The sequence below is a fragment of the Schistocerca americana genome, chromosome 1 (genome assembly GCF_021461395.2).
Source record: "Schistocerca americana isolate TAMUIC-IGC-003095 chromosome 1, iqSchAmer2.1, whole genome shotgun sequence".
Classification (NCBI taxonomy): Eukaryota; Metazoa; Arthropoda; class Insecta; order Orthoptera; family Acrididae; genus Schistocerca; species Schistocerca americana.
This window is the reverse complement of record NC_060119.1, coordinates 351710257-351730352: the sequence shown is the minus strand read 5'-3', so window position 1 is coordinate 351730352 and position 20096 is coordinate 351710257. Positions and strand designations below refer to the sequence as shown.

The 20096-nt window shown below is 44.0% G+C and overlaps 1 protein-coding gene and 1 pseudogene across 1 annotated transcript in view; one reads left to right on the top strand and one right to left on the bottom strand.

Moving 5' to 3' along the window:
- Window positions 1-20096, top strand: part of LOC124599639 (peroxisomal acyl-coenzyme A oxidase 3) — a 187754-nt gene that overhangs the window by 7240 nt on the left and 160418 nt on the right. The window lies entirely within an intron of this gene.
- Window positions 16841-16958, bottom strand: LOC124559664 (annotated as a pseudogene).

The following is a 20096-nucleotide window of genomic DNA, read 5'->3' as shown; positions in this document are numbered from 1 at the left end:
TTTTCCACTTTTTTTTACGAAAAATACCATCCTGCAACTTGTACTCGTAATGTCGAAAGCGACGATTAGTTGTACATCTTCGAAAGCCGTCTGTGCCGGTCAAAACTTGGAGGTAACAAGTCGTTTCGGGCTCCTTAGAGGTATAATGGATTTCTCAAATCACAGACAGGCATACATTTTCAGTATCACTTTATGCATTTGGTCGTTTACTAGTCGCTAGTTATGAAAATTATATTATTTTTGATAATAAAAATTTGTAGACTGCCAAATAACATTGTAAATTTAATAAAAGCTCATTAGACCTATTTTTCCCATTATATCAATTGTAATATAAATAGTAAAGGAAATGACTGTGTTGAAAATAAAAAAAAACTGACGAACGGGAATCGATCCAGCGATTACGGGGCTTGAACGCTAACCACCTTTTTTTTTATGGTTCGTTGAATTTCGTCGTAGCGGACGTCAGATGACATCCTTTGAAGTTCGTTGTTGATCCTTTCGCTCAGTTTTTTTTAATGACAGAGGCCAGCCAGCTCTCTGACACTTCATGGTAAAAATGGCCACGCACAGGTACATAGTTGACGACCGAAATTATATTGTGATTTTCTCAATAACGTTTGAGAAGTACGCGCTACTGCTTACACATTGTGTTGTCCTCAGGGAGTACTACGAGTGTACGAAGTTTGCAGTAAATCCGCTTTCCAAACGTCGTGGCCTCCCCTTGTGAGTCGGAACATGAGAAGTATCCCGGTATTCACATATTGGTATGTGGAAACCCGCCTAAAAACCACAGCCAAATTCGTCTGTGTTCCACTTACATACTTTTCTTACAATGCCATGTGGCCGCAGCGCTATCGCTCGACGTTCTCGCGGTGGGCAGTGGTCATAATGGTTTGGTTCATCTACAGTACGTACATTCCCTCTCCACACTATAGAATGTAGCTGAAGAGGTCTAGCTTTAGTCTCTTATGCAGTGATGACAAACATGGTGAGAAGCTCTTCCAGAGGCGAAGCACTGGCGCAGAATCTGCCCAGTGGTTCACAGTTCTGCTTTGGAGTCTAGCGTCAAATATACATAACAGGACAACTAGTAGCACCTGAAGAATGGGATTGGACCATTCGTGTAAATATTGTGCACAAAGCGGAAACGATAACTCTGCTGTATACTCGGTAGCACGCTCTTTAACTTTGGCTCATATTTTTGATACCTGAAGGCGTTATTTGGTAACGTAAGAAACACCCTGAGGTCATTTTGAGACCCCAGCGCAATGCATGCAATGCTGATGTACTCCTGCAGTCAACGGGTCTGCAGTTTTTAATGTTTTGAACTGGCTAACTCGTTACTTTCTGCTGTAAGACATGGTCAGCTCCAGGGAATTTGCCGCCCCGTGCGAAAATTTCAAGCAATGTCTCCCCTCCCCCTCCCTGCATTTTCAGGCACAGTCCAACCTTTTTCACAATGTCCTCATCTGTGACGTTTTACTTTCATACATACTCCACTTATTCCTACGTCTTTTTGAAGTAAATATGTCATTAAGGGCAGAACCAAATATGGGGCACCAGTCAGTGAAAAGTGAAACGTTTGCAGTGTAACACATTTTGAGTTATAACGCCGGCCGGGGTGGCCGAGCGGTTCTAGGCGCTACAGACAGGAACCGCGCGACCGCTACGGTCGCAGGTTCGAATCCTGCCTCGGGCATGGATGTGTGTGATGTCCTTAGGTTAGTTAGGTTTAAGTAGTTCTAAGTTCTAGGGGACTGATGACCTCAGACGTTCAGTCCCATAGTGCTCAGAGACATTTGAACCATTTTTTGTGTTATAACTCCAAAATTAATTGTGTCAACCAAAATTAAGTTATGTGAGTCGCAGAGTACGCAAGTAAAATCTGTTCACTTTTCGTCGCTCCCTGAGCAGAGGAGAGCGTGTGGTGCGAGGCTTGTCGCAACCTGCACAGCTGTATCGGCGGTATCGGTGGCGCTTCTGCTGTACCAAGTGGAAAGTAATAGGACAGCGAGCGTTACATATAAACGTTTTGTTTGTTGAAAAAAAAGTGTATAAATCGCCAGGGCCTGTTCAGTGTGCCCGCAGTACATATGCTGGGATATCGAGATGACCAACTTTCCGACATGCCACGACCTCTATTTATGTCTCAGATCATGCAGCTTTGAAAGCACCTTTATTTATTGTAGCGTAAAGTAATCTAAATCACAGTTAAAGTTGCTAGAATGCATACAGTGAGAAATACGATAAAACTGGAGAGTTTACATTTCGTGCAATTCAGCTTAGTTGTTTCAGCTGCAAAGGACGATTTGATAGGTTTTATTTCCATACGATCTTAATGTTAATATCTACCGATTATGACTTCAACAGCGAAAAACAAAAGGGAATGAGGGAAAACTTAAAAGAAGTTATAGAAAAATCAGAAAAAAATTATTTACAGGAGTGTTGCAAGAAATAGAGCAATATAAATGGTGTTAGCGGGATAGTTGCTATCGGTGGGCCACCTAAAGCAGATGTGCAATAGAATCCTCGGATATTGTAATAAATGTTTTGTTTCCTGTGTAACTTGATAATTGCCTTCTGCATTTCACTACAGTAGACACAGAAATTGTAAATGCTCACTATTAATGAAATAGTTGAAAAATAAAAGCGTGTGTCGTCGGCCCAATCAAGGAGACCAGCTTACATCCAGCGTTCTGGCAGTTATTAACATACCAGCATTTCACGTTTGCCGTGGCTTGTCTCTCGCTTACATTAACCTGTGATCTTGCAGTGTTATCTAGACAAATGCAATCCGAAAATTTTATCACTCTGCATCAATTATTTTTTGGTGTTGCGATTTTTTTCATCAGTGTATTTATTAAAAAGTATTTTTCTCAGAAATACCGCTGGAGGTGTTCAAGGTTGCTGTATGGGATCTGTTATGCCATCGTATGCTGACATTAATCTTTATTTTTTGTTCATACAGCTTTTCACTTCTGTAGAGTCTTCAAAGCTCGCTTAGGTACGTTTCAATATTGTATAGGCGCGGGGTAGAAACTGAGTTGGCAAAATTGCCATTAGCAAGCTTTGTCCTTTTGAAAGACGCACCCAGGCTGTTTCACAATACCGTAGACAATTTCCGGTAAAGACACTACTGTTGTTGTTGTGGTCTTCAGTCCTGAGACTGATTTGATGGTTCAAATGGCTCTGAGAACTATGGGACTTAACATCTGAGGTCATCAGTCCCCTAGAACTTAGAACTACTTAAACCTAACTAACCTAAGGACATCACACACATCCATACCCGAGGCAGGATTCGAACCTGCGACCGTAGCGGTCGCGCGGTTCCAGACTGTAGCGCCTGTAACCGCTCGGCCACCACGGCCGGCAGACTGGTTTGATGCAGCTCTCCATGCTACTCTATCCTGTGTAAGCTTCTTCATCTCCCAGTACCTACTGAAACCTACATCCTTCTGAATCTGCTTAGTGTATTCATCTCTTGGTCTCCCTCTACGATTTTTACCCTCCACGCTGCCCTTCAGTACTAAATTGGTGATCCCTTGATACCTCAGAACATGTCCTACCAACCGATCCCTTCTTCGAGTCAAGTTGTGCCACAAACTCCTCTTCTCCCCAATTCTATTCAATACCTCCTCATTAGTTATGTGATCTACCCATCTAATCTTCAGCATTCACCTGTAGCACCACATTTCGAAAGCTTCTATTCTCTTCTTGTCTAAACTATCTATCGTTCATGTTTCACTTCCATACATGGCTACACTCCATACAAATACTTTCAGAAACGACTTCCTGACACTTAAATCCATACTCGATGTTAACAAATTTCTCTTCTTCAGAAACGCTTTCATTGCCATTGCCAGTCTACATTTTATATCCTCTCTACTTCGACCATCATCAGTTATTTTGCTCCCCAAATAGCAAAACTCCTTTACTACTTTAAGTGTCTCATTTCGTAATCTAATTCCCTCAGCATCACCCGACTTAATTCGACTACATTCCATTATTCTCGTTTTGCTTTTGTTGATGTTCATCTTATATCCTCCTTTCAAGGCACTGTCCATTCCGTTCAACTGCTCTTCCAAGTCCTTTGCTGTCTCTGACAGAATTACAATCTCACCGGCGAACCTCAAAGTTTTTATTTCTTCTCCGTGGATTTGAATTCCTACTCCGAATTTTTCTTTTGTTTCCTTTACTGCTTGCTCAATATACAGGTTGAATAGACTTACATAAATGAAGCAGGGTGAGAATGAATTGGAACTATCAGTTTAATAAGTCACAGCTGCAAAATACTAACGCGAATTCTTTGCAGACGAATGGAAAAACTGCTAGAAGCCGACCTCGGGGAAGATCAGCTACCATCTGCTTTCTGTACAAATTGTAAATAGCCTTTCGCTCCCTGTATTTTACCCCTACCACCTTCAGAATTTGAAAGAGAGTATTCCAGCCAACATTGTCAAAAGCGTTCTCTATGTCTACAAATGCTAGAAACGTAGGTTTGCCTTTCCTTAATCTTCCTTCTAAGACAAGTAGTAGGGTCAGTATTGCCTCACGTGTTCCAACATTTCTACGGAATCCAAAATGATCTTCCCCGAGGTCGACCTCTACCAGTTTTTCCGTTCGTCTGTAAAGAATTCGCATTAGTATTTTGCAGCTGTGACTTATTAAACTGATAGTTCCAACTTATTCTCACCCTGCTCCATTTATGTAAGTCTTTTATTGTCTTATTTCACTCATCGTTTTGGACATTATTGAAACTTAGCAGGACGGTGGCACGGTTTGGCCTCCACCCCCTCCCCTTGCCACCCCCTACCTACCCCGTTTCGCTACAGTAGGTGCTGCTGCGCAGCTAGCAATGTCAGCGCAGCTGGGAGGCTCGTGGTGTGGTTAACAATGGAGGCGGCCGTCAGCAGCAGACACAGGTGCGATCAGCGCAGCCGAGTCAGCGCCAGCCAGGCAGCGAGCGGTCCCACGGCAGCCTCGCAGCTGAAATTCCACGCTTCCGCCGCGCTGGCGCCGCCGTAAGCTCGCGGCAGGTGCCTTCCCTGGCTGTGGCGATCGCACGCACCTGCATCTGCCAACCAGCCCGTTGCACTGCCGCAGCCGCTGCTGCTGCCTGCCCACCCTAACCAGTGTAGCTTTTTTGTTCCGCAGAGGATTTAAGGTTACTGTTCCAAAAGACTAAAACTTTTTCTGTCTTCGACTAGGATTGTAAAACTACCGTATGCATCCGTACACTACCATTAGCAAGCGTCGAATAGGGTAGTTTTCCTAGTCGCTTTGGACTGTTAAGGTCGTATCCGCGTCACCTGTACGTTAGGCCGGCCGGTGTAGCCGTGCGGTTCTAGGCGCTTCAGTCTGGAACCGCGCGACCGTTGCGGTCGCGGGTTCGAATCCTGCCTCGGGCATGGATGTGTGTGATGTCCTTAGGGTCCGCAGCTCGTGGTCGTGCGGTAGCGTACTCGCCTCCCACGCCCGGGTTCCCGGGTTCGATTCCCGGCGGGGTCAGGGATTTTCTCTGCCTCGTGATGACTGGGTGTGGTGTGCCGTCCTTAGTTAGGTTTATGTAGTTCTAAGTTCTAGGTGACTGATGACCATAGATGTTAAGTCCCACAGTGCTCAGAGCCATTTGAACCATTTTTTTGATGTCCTTAGGTTAGTTAGGTTTAATCAGTTCTAAGTTCTAGGGGACTGATGACCTCAGATATTAAGTCCCATAGTGCTCAGAGCCATTTGAACCATTTTGTAAAACTACCGTATGCATCCGTACACTACAATTAGCAAGCGTCGAATAGGGTAGTTTTCCTAGTAGCTTTGGACTCTTAAGGTCGTACCCGCGGTACCTGTACGTTAGGCCGGCCGCTGTGGCCGTGCGGTTCTAGGGGCTTCAGTCTGGAACCGCGTGACCGCTGCGGTCGCAGGTTCGAATCCTGCCTCGGGCATGGATGTGTGTGATGTTATTAGGTTGGTTAGGTTTAAGTAGTTCTAAGTTCTAGGTGACTGATGACCACAGATGTTAAGTCCCATAGTGCTCAGAGCCATTTGGACCATTTTGTACGTTAGGTGTATTGCATACCTATCGGCTGTTACTGCATAACGATCGCTTTCTTTCCGTATGCTATCAATGTGTCACTAGATTACCCTAAAAACCGGAAGCAGTGGACAGCCTGGAAACTAAGTGGGATATATATATATATATATATATATATATATATATATATATATATATATATATATATATATATATATATAAAGGGCTGGGAAACCTATATGACATTTTTCTATATAGTAGTCTTGTCTGTTACTTAACAATAAAAAAAAAGTTCAAATGTGTTTGAAATCTTATGAGACTTGACTGCTAAGGTGATCAGTCCCTAAGCTTACACACTGCTTAACCTAAATTATCCTAAGGACAAACACACCCACTCATGCCCGAGACAGGACTCGAACCTCCGCCGCGACCAGCCGCATAGTCCATGAATGCAGCGCCTTAGACCACTCGGCACTTCTACATCTCCATACATACTCCGCAATCCACCATACGGTGCGTGGCGGAGGGTATCTCGTACCACAACTAGCATCTTCTCTCCCTGTTCCACTCCCAAACAGAACGAGGGAAAAATGACTGCCTATATGCCTCTGTACGAGCCCTAATCTCTCTTATCTTATCTTTGTGGTCTTTCCGCGAAATGTAAGTTGGCGGCAGTAAAATTGTACTGCAGTCAGCCTCAAATGCTGGTTCTCTAAATTTACTCAGTAGCGATTCACGAAAAGAACGCTTCCTTTCCTCTAGAGACTCCCACCCGAATTCCTGAAGCATTTCCGTAACACTCGCGTGATGATCAAACCTAGCAGTAACAAATCTAGCATCCCGCCTCTGAATTGCTTCTATGTCCTCCCTCAATCCGACCTGATGGGGATCCCAAACGCTCGAGCAGTACTCAAGAATAGGTCGTATTAGTGTTTTATAAGCAGTCTCCTTTACAGATGAACCACATCTTCCCAAAATTCTACCAATGAACTGAAGACGACTATCCGTCTTCCCCACAACTGCCATTACATGCTTGTCTCACTTCATATCGCTCTGCAATGTTACGCCCAAATATTTAATCGACGTGACTGTGTCAAGCGCTACACTATTAATGGAGTATTCAAACATTATGGGATTCTTTTTCCTATTCATCTGCATTAATTTACATTTATCTATATTTAGAGTTAGATGCCATTCTTTACACCAATCACAAATCCTGTCCAAGTCATCTTGTATCCTCCTACAGTCACTGAACGACGACACCTTCCCGTACACCACAGCATCAACAGCAAACAGCCGCACATTGCTATCCACCCTATCCAAAAGACCATTTATGTAGATAGAAATCAACAGCGGACCTACCACACTTCCCTGGGGTACTCCAGATGATACCCTCACCTCCGATGAACACTCACCATCGAGGACAACGTACTGGGTTCTATTACTTAAGAAGTCTTCGAGCCACTCACATACTTGGGAACCAATCCCATATGCTCGTACCTTAGTTAGGAGTCTGCAGTGGGGCACCGAGTCAAACGCTTTCCGGAAGTCTAGGAAAATGGCATCTGTCTGATACCCTTCACCCATGGCTTGCAAGATATCATGCGAAAAAAGGGCGAGTTGCGTTTCACAGGAGCGATGCTTTCTAAAGCCGTGCTGATGCATGGACAGCAACTTCTCTGTCTCAAGGAAATTCAGTATATTCCAACTGAAAATACGTTCGAGAATCCTGCAACAAACCGATGTTAAGGACATAACAATACACAGTATTTATAACAAAACCGAAATTGTCAAAGTTGAATTCAGGTTTTATTCGAAAATTGTTGATTTGCAACGTAAAACAGAGGGATGCTGTAGCAAAAATAAAGAAAACATTACGGATTTTTCATACAGAGTAGAAAACGCAATTTCGTCAACAAAAGGGTAAAAAAAAAGCCGCAACACAAAAATATATCAAACGTCACTTCAATACTTCATTGAACTTATATAAAATATATTTCTGTCATTCATAAACAGCTTTCCCATTAATCAATAATAACAGGAAACTCTTGCCTTTGCCGGCCGTGGTGGCCGAGCTGGTCTAGGCGCTACAGCCTGGAACAGCGCGACCGCTACGGTCGCAGGCTCGAATCCTGCCTCGGGCTTGGATGTGTGTGATGTCCTTAGGTTAGTTAGGTTTAAGTAGTTCTACGTTCTAGGGTACTGATGACCTCAGAAGTTAAGTCCCATAGTGCTCAGAGCCATTTGAACCATCTCTTGCGTTTGATCATCATGACGAATATGCTACTCAATATAAAATAACAACAATAATTATGTACATATTTTATTTATTTTTGTGCATGTAAGTTATTCTTGCATCAAAAGTAATTGCTTTGGGTACATAAAAGCGCAGAAGTTATGCGATCAACTAAATTTTATTACTTGTAAAAGGCGATTTATATTCTTTAAGGCTATAAAATATACCATGGACTAACACTGAGTGACGTCGGTTCTAATTATACGCAAAACAAACAAAAACACAAAAAACAAACGGAAGTCGTCTGTTCCCATTTTTTCTCTTACACATCCATTTATGTTTCTTTTCCCATCAATACTATCAATATCATTTACTATGTCTTTTATGTAGTTTACCAAAGCTACCGAACTGTACTTTTGGTAGAGCGGAACTCTGTCTATGAAACTCTTCAGTTGGCAGCTTTAGCCACACACATTGTTTTATATTTCAAGATCGCAGTACATTTGTAAGGCGCAGGATTTTGAGGAACAAATCAGTCTTCGCGTGATTACAGAGTTTTCCGTGACATCATCCATGACATTTATATCTACATCAGAACTCTGCAAGTCACCTGGCGGTGTGTGGCAGAAGCTAAAGAAATACCACATGGCTTACAGATCGTAGACTTAGTGAATCTTAATAACCTCCATGAGTCCTCGCAGTTGATGTTCTTGTTGATAGTAAACTGTTGAAAAATCTAGAAAGAATTGCAAATATCTGTGGTTTGCTTAAGAATGACGATCATTAAGTTGAGGTACATACACAGCTCAAAAGAATTAGGGGAACATGACCCTGGGAGTCAGTCATACTCTATTGCGCTGTAATTGAGGATTGAATATTCTACCAAATTATACTCTTATCTATCAGAAATGAGCTACACAACGAAACATTATTGCATCCTCGTTCTTTTACATAACAAGAACTGAAGTCACTAACAGGTGTGAAAAACAAAGTGGAAACAGTCAAAAAAATGGCTCTGAGCACTATGGGACTTAACTTCTCAGGTCATCAGTCCCCTAGAACGTCGAACTACTTAAACCTAACTAACCTATGGACAACACACACATCCATGCCCGAGGCAGGATTCGAACCTGCGACCGTGAAGGTCGCGCGGTTCCAGACTGTAGCACTTAGAACCGCTCGGATGCTTTTGATTGGACTTCGAGAGCTGCAATAATACGTGTGCTCTCCGAGAGCGTTTATCATTATCTGACACCTACGTGTCATGTTCCGGACATCAGTCTGTGGTATCCATTCCCATTTTTCAACGAGAGCCATTGAGAGTTCTTTGGGGGTCTGTAGTGGAACGGGACCACCATGAAGACGTCTGTCAGGCATGTCTCACACATGCTGGAGGGGGTTTAGGTCGGGACTCACTACTGGCTCTTCCATTGCTTTAATGTCCAGGCTTCATAAGACATCCCTGGTGCCTCCCGCCACATCGACCCTGGAATTTTCATAGTTGAGAATGAATTAAGGGCCACGACCATATGCAGCAGGCACCACATCGTCCAACAGGATCTGTTTGATGTAATGCCTGGTTGTTAGGCGCCCATGGGCAACGACCAGATTCGTACGGCTGTCAAAACTGGTGCCTACCTATACCAACACATAACCTCGGCCGAATATGTCGACTCCCTGGACAATATTCGGTAGGTATCGCTTGCCCACATGAACACATGTCAGAGCAAATCTAGACTCGTTGTGAATCAATTGTTAAAAAAACATAATCGCATTTATTATTATTATACCGCCAACCGGTTTCAACCCGACGTTGGGGTCATCTTCTGGTCGACTGCTGGTGGTGTCACTCCTGTCTGATAGTTTCCTGCTGTTATGTAGACACGAGTGACACCACCAGCAGTCGACCAATGGTGTAAACGCCCAGAAGATGACCCCAACGTCGGGTTGAAACCGGTTGACGGTATAATAATAATAAATGCGATTAAGACTGTTCTTGAATAATTGATTAATCATACAAATCGCTGCTTCATCTCCACAACCATGTTCTCCAAAAACCGTCTGTGAATGATACGTTTCTCCAGTGACAACTGCCAGGGGGAACAGCAGAACTGTAGGCGAGCTGCGAGTTGCCGTGTCAAGCGGGGCACTCGAACAGTGCGTCTGGGTTGAAAGGTGATTTCTCGTAACCTGTTTCTTAGAGTCTGATCGAACACAGCGGCTCCAGTGGCTCTTCTGAGATCGTCTTGCAGTGCTCTTGCGATAGCCGTACGATGCCGCAACGCTGAGATGGTCAGATATAGGTCTTCACGTGGGGCTGTAAAACGTCAACGACATTGTCGAACTCGCTTTCTGCACCGGCCTGCCTCCCTGTAGCGTGTCCAAAACCTCTGGAAGACAGCTGTTGACATATTGGCATATGCAGCAACGCGACGGAGAATCCGTACTTCTTGGGTGAAACAGACTGCATTTGCAACTTACACTGCATTAAAATGTCCCGTTACATGTGCTTGGTTGTATATAACGTCCACAAACGGGAGCTGCCGCCAGTGTACCTCACTAGCGAACATTGGGCCACTGGTAATAACTTCCTTGTGAGGGGTCACTTGATACTGGCAACAGAGCACGACTGATGGCGAATGGCTTTAGTAGTTACATACATTGAAAGCGAAGATCTAAAGCAGTGCAATAATTCCACAGGTACCGCCTATATCAATATAGACCCAACGTATCGGACATTCATACACATTTTCCCTTTATTCTTTTGAGAGGCTTACGTTTAACAATACACAGGTAACTGCTCCCTATTTTTTTCTACGTCCTTCTGTTCCTGAGTGTCATCCAACTATCATACTTCTCTAGTCACAGACTGTACCTCTGAAAAGGCGATGGAAGCTACTTTTATTTCTGGAACGGTCCATTTCAGCCAGAAACTCTTGAAGACTTGTTGTGTGTGTGTGTGTGTGTGTGTGTGTGTGTGTGTGCGTGTACGTGCGTGCGTGAAAAAGTGTATCGTCGATGATTTTCTCAATATGTGTTGCAACATACCATACCGCCACCCTGGTTTCTCATATTGTAGTGTAATAATCGACAGTCAACATATCTGACATGGCGAACAGACTTTTGAGTCTATTTTGAATACAGAATTTTGGAATTTTAACAGCAATTTATAGAAAAAGGATCACCATCCGCCTTGCAGCGATTTCAATCTCGATGCTAGGTTTGTGGAGACGTGTGTTCTCGAGACCGTGGACTCTTAGTACGCAGCTGTCAGTTTATTTCCGCCGATATTTATCTCACTGCAAATTTTTGAGGCACGACACTACGCAGCTGTTAGTCAGCGCACGTTTCCGACGATATCTTATTGAGCGTTGACTTTGCAAGCGCTGAGTCAACATAGAGCAGATTATATCCCAACTGACAGCTGAATCAATGTTACGTCACAGCAGACAAGTGCGTCCGCATATGTTCGGTCTCTCACACTGATGGCGACTCAATGGATGTATCCTGTTCTTTGGAGAAGATATCTGAGGAGAAGAACTGATAAATATTGTAAAACACTTCGACAAAAATGAAATATGGATCTTCCAAGAATGAAGTGTTACATGAAATATAGTGTGTTAGGTAGAATACAAATTACTGATAAAATACCAGTTTTCCTTTGCACAGTCCGACATGTGCAAAGCTTTGTAATATAGTATATATTACACACTGATATGTGGTTCTGAGTAGACAAGACGGGTTGCTGACGCAACTACTTAGACCCGAAGACGATCCTGACTGATCGAAACAAGCAATCTAATTAAAAATGTGGAATTGAGACGGATCGATAAATGAGATTTATCTAAGTGACAAATGAAACCGCGCTGCCGTTAAGTAGTTGGTATTTCCGTGAACATTGATATTTCCATGAACACAGTATCTTTTTGTAGAGAGGTATTCGTCGGTGTCCAGCTTAGACTGAACGAGAATGAAGCTGAAAATCAGAATTTGTCTCAATTGATTTAAGAAAAAGAAACTGAAACTTTAAAGAGATGGGCAGACACGTGTTTAGATCCCCGTCTCATCCCAAGCAAGTGAAGCCATTAACATTGGTCAGCAGTGCTCCGTAGCAATCTTCTTATATTCCAGACAAGCAGAACATTTGCTTTTCGTTGTAGCAAATTGAGAAAAGAGAGTGACTCAATATGACAAACTTCCATCAGCGACAGGTTATTCTATTGCTGAGTGTTCGGAATTAGTTATTAGTGACTCTTAAATTTATTAGGTGTAGTGAGGGGAACAGTGATCCAGACCGATACCGGTAAATACGACTCATGAGAATACATCCCAACCAAAAAGTAATAGTGGAGGAAGACCAAACTTCATTGATTTGATTCGTAGAGAACTCAAGAACTGAATTCCATAAAGTTAACTCAAGCAAGTGACTTCAGAGCTCGGTAAGAATGTCGAAAATCCGATTTTTGAATTTACCTTTTGATTCACACGCAGAGCACCGGCAATAGGACAACAGACTCTAAACATCTGATCTGCTCCAAAAACGCAGAACATTCGTCAAGGACAATTGTTCCCTTTGTCTCCATAAACAAGTTAGGTTTCTATGTAGCGAGTACTACAGGAAACATAACGCGTCAGACTTCCTGCCTCCTGCCTTCAGTAACAGCGATGGCTCGGGGTGGGGTCCAGCATGTTACTTTTCCAGTTCTGGTACTTTCCAAGGACGCATTTGGTCCATGACGTACGTGACTTTTGGATGCTTCGTGTCGTACAAGCGTTGTTCCTTGACAAGTAAAATTGTTTCCTAAGATTACAGCCTCTGAATCAAACAACAAGCTCTACACAGGCAACTTTCGAAGAAAGAACGTCTATAATTAGACAATCCTGGCCCGTCTCCCTCTTCATTCATCAGACTCGAAAATTGGTATTTGCTGTCTGTTTTAGAGCAGAGAATCAGATGCAGATGTTCCTTTAATCATTGCTGCTGCAACCACAAATGGAATGAAATTCTTCTAATCATGTCGCTAGTTGTTTGCATCCATCCATGAGCTAATAGTATTCCAAACGTGGGCTGAAGACGTGTAAAATGCTGAAACAATTTTCGATTGCATTTTGATGATATGCAGCAAGAGTAGACGTCGCACTTTCGTAACGCTGCGTCTCCTTTTCCAGGGTCATTTTTCTCGAACTGCAGTCGCGTGTAGTCTGAGTTGTTGAACAGTGAGTTCTCACGCGACGGTATTTTCGCAGCATCTCGTCGTATGAGACTTTTCCTCGTACACTAGGTACATATCACCAAATTACGCGGGCAGACATCGGTATGTATTCAACTGAAGTCGGATACACAATCGATGTACGTTATTCACATGCTAATAAATGACGAGCAGGCAAAGATACATGCGCATTGTCTTGGCCAGTGGCCTCTTCACATTCAACAAACCCATTCAACAAACGTAACCCTCCGTGCAAGCTTTTGTGAAAATTGAAGAAGGAATGCTAATGTTATACGGACTTTGCACACAATTTGTTATTTTGCATATGTTCTAGATTTTTAGTTGCGTCCATTTATGAGCTAGCGACTATACTTCTGATGTGCTGAATCGATGATACCTAACTACTAGCGTGTAATTCCCCCTTTGGCCATAATGACATCGCCGACGCGCCGTGGCATGGTCCAGGACACACCAGAAGCGTTTCGTGCCTGATTCACCGACGCCCACAATTTGTCGGAACTGTCTCCAAGACGCGCATCTCACTCGTTGACATCCAGATGTGCTCAAATGAACTGGGGCAGCGACATGTGTATGACACTGCCTCAACAATTCCTACACAAATACGAGCGACTGAGAGATAAATTGTCTTGTTGAAGATACTCGTTGCCTGAAGGACATGCACATGAGCATAGAGTAAGTCCTGTATCATCCACCGATGAGAGAAAATAGTAGGTGTATTAGAGGCCTCATTTCATCCCAACCAGTCGACGCCCACAAGCAAATACCTCCATCATCTGCCGAAGGGGTCCTTGCTGGGAAACGAAGTTCATCACATTATGTAGTTTGCAGCATACTTGTAAACTACACAGTCCAGTCATATTAATGTGGCCTTGTCCGACGTCCACGTGCTGTGACCGCACACAGACGCCAGGTGGCAGCAGTAGCAGTGCAAGGTATATAAAGTGTGAAGGGAAAACGCGAAAAACGTTGTTTTCATTGTCGTAATGCAGATACGGAGCGATTTACCTGATATCGAAAAGGGCGTGATCATTGGCTTTCGGGCCAAGGGTGGAAGCATTTCTGAAACTGCTACGTTTATAAACTGTTTGCGTCCCACTGTGGTTAAAGTATACCGTGCATGACGAAACAGCGCTATACAAAATACACCTCCCGTCCCCCATGCGGATCCTCTACGACCTGATTCCTTTCCCCCATCTGCTCGCCGGCCGGGGTGGCCGAGCGGTTCTAGCCACTACAGTCTGGATCCGCACGACCACAACCTGCCTCGGGCATGGACGTGTGTGATGTCCTTAGGTTAGTTAGGTTTAAGTAGTTCTAAGTTCTAGGGAACTGAGGACCTCAGAAGTTAAGTCCCATAGTGCTCAGAGCCATTTGAACCAACCCATCTGCTCCTCTTCCTCGAACATATCCGCATCCTCTACACCTCTCACTGCCTTGATCCCCCTCATCCCCTGGTTGCTCCTCTCCTCTCCAACCCCCGCCCTCTGCTGCGCCTTCACCATTGTCCCCCCTACCCTTCACTTCTACACACTTCATCTCCTTTCCCAAGGTGGCTTCCATCGACTCCCCCTCCCGGATGATGCCCTCTCTCACTCCATTTATCCCTCCTATCAACTCTGATCCTCACCTCCCCCTCTTTTCCTCTGTCCTTCCCCGGGCTCCCTCTTCCTCCCCTTTCATTCTGTTTTTTTTTCCCACCTACCCTCTCTTGCCTCCCTTCTCTACCCCGAGTCCTTTTTCCTCTCCCTTCCACTGCCTTTCCCCCTCCTTCTCGCGTCCGCCCACCCCCTTTTCTATATTCCCTCCTTCCATCGGCTCCCTCTTTTTTTTATTTTCCTCTCCTCCCCCTCCCTCTTTTCCCCCTCATAGGTCCGGGCCCTCCCCCCTCCCATCTGCTGCCGTGTCACCTGTATAGTGCTGTTATAAATGAGTGTTCAATGTTGTGCGTCCCCTGTCAGTGTCGCGAACAGCCACCATACTGTCACTAGTTGTGTTTTTATCTCGTGGGAACAGAAATCAGACTGTCGCCGTGTTTTTTTTTAATTGTGCATGTCTCCTTCCTGTGTGCCTTCATCCGCATCGTCAACACCATGTTTGTATTTTAAGTTCTGCAACTTTCCGCCATTTTACTGTTATTATCAAAGTCACCATTTTATCGCCTTTTTTATATTGTTTGTTCTCTCACCATTGTTTTGTTTAACTTTCTATCGGCTGTAGAGCAGCGTATTAAGCTGCCATCAGCCCGCCCCTCCCCAGGTGGAGGGAATCGAAAATCAATAAAGAAAAAAAAACTATGCAAAACCGGCGCCAAGGCAACTGTGGGGCACCACGGGCCGTTGAGATGATAGTTGAAGAGACAACATCGCGGCTACAGATAACCTGCGAAAAACAATTATAGATTATGGCCTCTGATACATCGTGTATACGGATGGCGTTAACCCTCTCAGCATCAACTAAAGCTTGAAGACGATACACTGAAGCACCGAAACTGGTAGCCATACAATAAAAGACATCGTAAGGACGGCTGAAGGTGTTTCATTTTCCTACGTACGGGCCGCAGATGTCAGGGGAGAACAACGGCTGTGGAGACGTGTAGGGACGAACAAACGTGCAACTATTGAGTGGCTGACCGCCCAGATGAACCAAGAGACTACCAACACTGTCTCCTCAACGGCCGTTCAGCGATCGTTGCTGCATAGTTCATGAACCCTTACTGATTGCTGTTCATCGATGATGGAGACTGGAATTTGGATGCCCCAGTACCGCAATTGGACGTCCACTGCGTGGTGATAAGTGATCTTTTCAGATGGATCACGTTTTATATTCCATTGGATAGATGGCTGTTGGCACGTACGGCGTAAAACGTCTGAAAATAAAGAGTCCAGGCCGGAGGAGGAAGCGTTATAGCCTGGAGAATGTTTTTGTGGCATTCCGTTGGTGAACAGGTCATTCTCGAAGGCACAATGGATCAACAAAGTATGCATCTATCGTTGTGGACCTTGTGCACCCCTACATACAGTTTGTTTTTCCTCAGCTGGATAGTATCTAGCAGCAGGACAATGCAACGTGTCACACAGCTCGCAGGGTACGTGCATGGTTTGGAGAGCACCAGAACTAAAAAAAACGAAACAAAACTCCTACCAAACAGGCAATGAAGGCCCATAGGTACCGACCGACCGCCGTTTCATCCTCAGCCCACAGGCGTCATTGGATGCCGATAGGGAGGCGCATGTGGTCAGCACACCACTCTCCCAGCCGTATGTCAGTTTCCGAGACTGGAGCCGCTACTTCTCAGTCAAGTAGCTCGTCAGTTTGCCTCACAAGGGCTGAGTGCACCCCGCTTGCCAACAGCACTAGGCAGACCGGCTGGTCACCCATCCAAGTGCTAGCCCAGCCCGACAGCGCTTAACTTCGGTGATTTGACGGGAACCGGTGTTACCACTTCGGCAAGGCCGTTGGCCCGAGCACCAGAACGAGTTTCAAAAATAGTTCAAATGCCTCTGAGCACTATGCGACTTAACTTCTGAGGTCATCAGTCGCCTAGAACTTAGAAATAATTAAACCTAACTAACCTAAGGACATCACACACATCCATGCCCGAGGCAGGATTCGAACCTGCGACCGTAGCGGTCGCTCGGTTCCAGACTGTAGCGCCTAGAACCGCACGGTCACTCCGGCCGGCCCAAAACGAGTTTACCATGCTCCCCTAGCCACTAATCTCCCCGGGTTTATACCCAATTGAGAATCTGTGGGACCACCTCAATCGTGCAGTTCGCAACAAGTATCGTCAACCGAGAAACCTGACGGAGCTGGTCACGGCACGTGAGTCGCCGTGGCTCCACATCCCTGTCGGAACCCTCCAGAACTTCACTGACTCTCTTTCTGCACGTCTCGCAGCAGTGTGCGCGGAAAAAGTTATCCTGCAACTCAGCACTCTCCGCATTAAAAAACATTGTCACAAAGGAAAGGAATGATAACTGACAGATAGATATCATAGGACTGGCCGGGGATCGAACCTGATGTCTTATGATCAATAATCAGGCACTGTAACCAAGAAAGTAATTAATTCCTTGTGCTTTCTGTTAGGGTACCTTCTTGGTCATTGAGCATAATGTAAAATTAACTTTTAAAGTCGTCTCGCATGTTGGGTTGAATTGTTTTTAAACTAAATGCTGCTCCTATTACATTCAGCCACCGGGCTACGCTATCCCTCTGCTATAATCCATGATAGTCGATGGCGATAGCTGTCACTAGATCGTTATGTGAATCAGGCGGTTGCCGTTTGCCTCGGAGATGGTGTTCAGTGTACATTCGTGATATTGTGGCCAGTGACAAGACCAGTGCCTGCACGAAATCGGAGGGATTGAACATCGAATATTCTCGTCTTGGTAACAAACAAATACTCATATCGCAGTTCTTGCGGCCAGCATCAGGCTTGAAGACTTCCGTAGTCATGTTATACGCCGATTTATTCAAATGGCTCTGAGCACTATGGGACTCAACATCTGAGGTCATCAGTCCCCTAGAACTTAGAACTACTTAAACCTAACTAACCTAAGGACATCACACACATCCATGCCCGAGGCAGGATTCGAACCTGCGACCGTAGCGGTCGCGCGGTTCCGGACTGACGCGCCTAGAACCGCTCGGCCACACCGGCCGGCCCGACTTATTCCAATCGACCTAAAGATAGGGGTATTCTGTCTCAAAAATATATATTTAACTTAATTCCTCACGAGTATACTTTATGTTCCTGAAACAAAGTTATAAGTTGGTGGGGAATGCATGTTAATGAAGGTCGTAACCAGATATAATTTGGTGCTTAGAGTGTGTACTTTCATCTAGTAACCCACATCTGTATCGTGCATCCGCAGGCTTAAAGCTACATAAGATATTAATGTTTACTCCTAGTGTGACATAACTCGTCTCGAGATAAGAACTCATGCGTAATTCCCAAGTGTGCTCCAGCGTTTTACACACTTTACAGCAAGCATATCGTGACGTGAGAAACTTCCGTACCACTGACATCGGGTGTAGACTTAGGCTCGAGTATTTTCGCAGATTCCTCTAGAATTTAAGGCGAAAATCAGAGAGGCTTCCACAAATCAGTCTAAATAAATATTTAATGCCTCAGCCAAAAAATATATTGTAACTGGATACAATTAAAAGTCAGGTTAACAATACCTCAATAACGCATCGATCTTGAGTAACCTGTCCTCTCCCAATACAAAGGGAAAGGAATAGGAAGAACAAAAGTTAGCGGTATGTAACACGTTACGCAAAGAAGAACGGAACTGGAATGAAGTTCCAGGGACTGCGAAAGCACTAGGAGGTATAAAAACTACCGTGTAAAAGGATATTTGAAACTGAAGATGTACAGTTGCAATAAAATACTTATGTTATTCAACTGAACTTGTCAACGAAGTGCTTGGTTCATTTCCCATTGTTTTCCAGTCACGGCTATTGAACTATGGGAAACTCCTCAACGAACAAGTCTGAGAAGGTATTGGTTCTACTTAAACGCACAGTTTCGATTCCTCCTGGAATGTTTCTTTCAACATGTTTCAGTATCGAAAAACATCACTTTTCTTACCAATTTAATCCAAGAACATTCCTAAAAGCGGTCGTATGCGTTTTGAAACTGCACAAGAGAGCGTCTAGAGTATTTCATAACGTAAAATTTCTATTCGAAGGGAGCAATAAAATCATTACATGTCACAGCCATTACTAAGTGTTTGAGGAGACAGAGAATGATTGAGACAATATATTACACTTTCTATATTGTTCATTGTGTCTAATGCGTAATGCATTAACTATTATAACCTCGCATTTAATAATTTAAAAAGGCTTGCATTCCATTTGATCATATTATTGCGAAACAGTCTTGAGTTTTTCTGTGTTTCAGGAAGACGAAATGGTAGGGCTTCAATCTTTCAATTATTACGGTGTGTTGATGATTTTCACTTATGGACCGTCTGACAGCAACTGAATAAAACACAATTTTAGTGCCATACGCGTTTCGCCTTTATTGTCTGCAAGGCATCATCAGTGGCAGGTTGCGTAGACAGTTTCTTACATATTACGCTCCTGTTACATTTTTGGTCTTATTCTTCTTCCTATGAGCGCCAATTTGCTGTTTTTTCTGCATTCCACAGCACTATGCACTGACCGCTTTTTTTAATGCAATGTAATTGTGTTTTATTCAGTTGCTGTCAAACGGTCCATAAGTGAAAATCATCAACACACCGTAGTATTACGCGCAACTGAGGAGGACAGGACCAAAAAATTGAAGCTTTCAATTATTGTTTATCGGACATTTCAGATTTGTGAGGTGTACAACAGAGATATTGGTACATCTTATTAAGCATCTACAATGCCGTTGGCAATAAGAACCAGGAATCATCGGAAAACAAATGAGTCCGAGTCTGTGTTAGTATGGGTGAAAGGTGCTCTTAATTGTAGCAAGATTAAAGTTGTTGGTAATGTGACACATTATTATAAAATTTTTCATTGGGGATCTGGCGAAATTTAAAAATGAAAGGGAGAAAGAATTAACAGGAACTAGTATCCGAAAACATCACTGACGGATCTCAAGAGT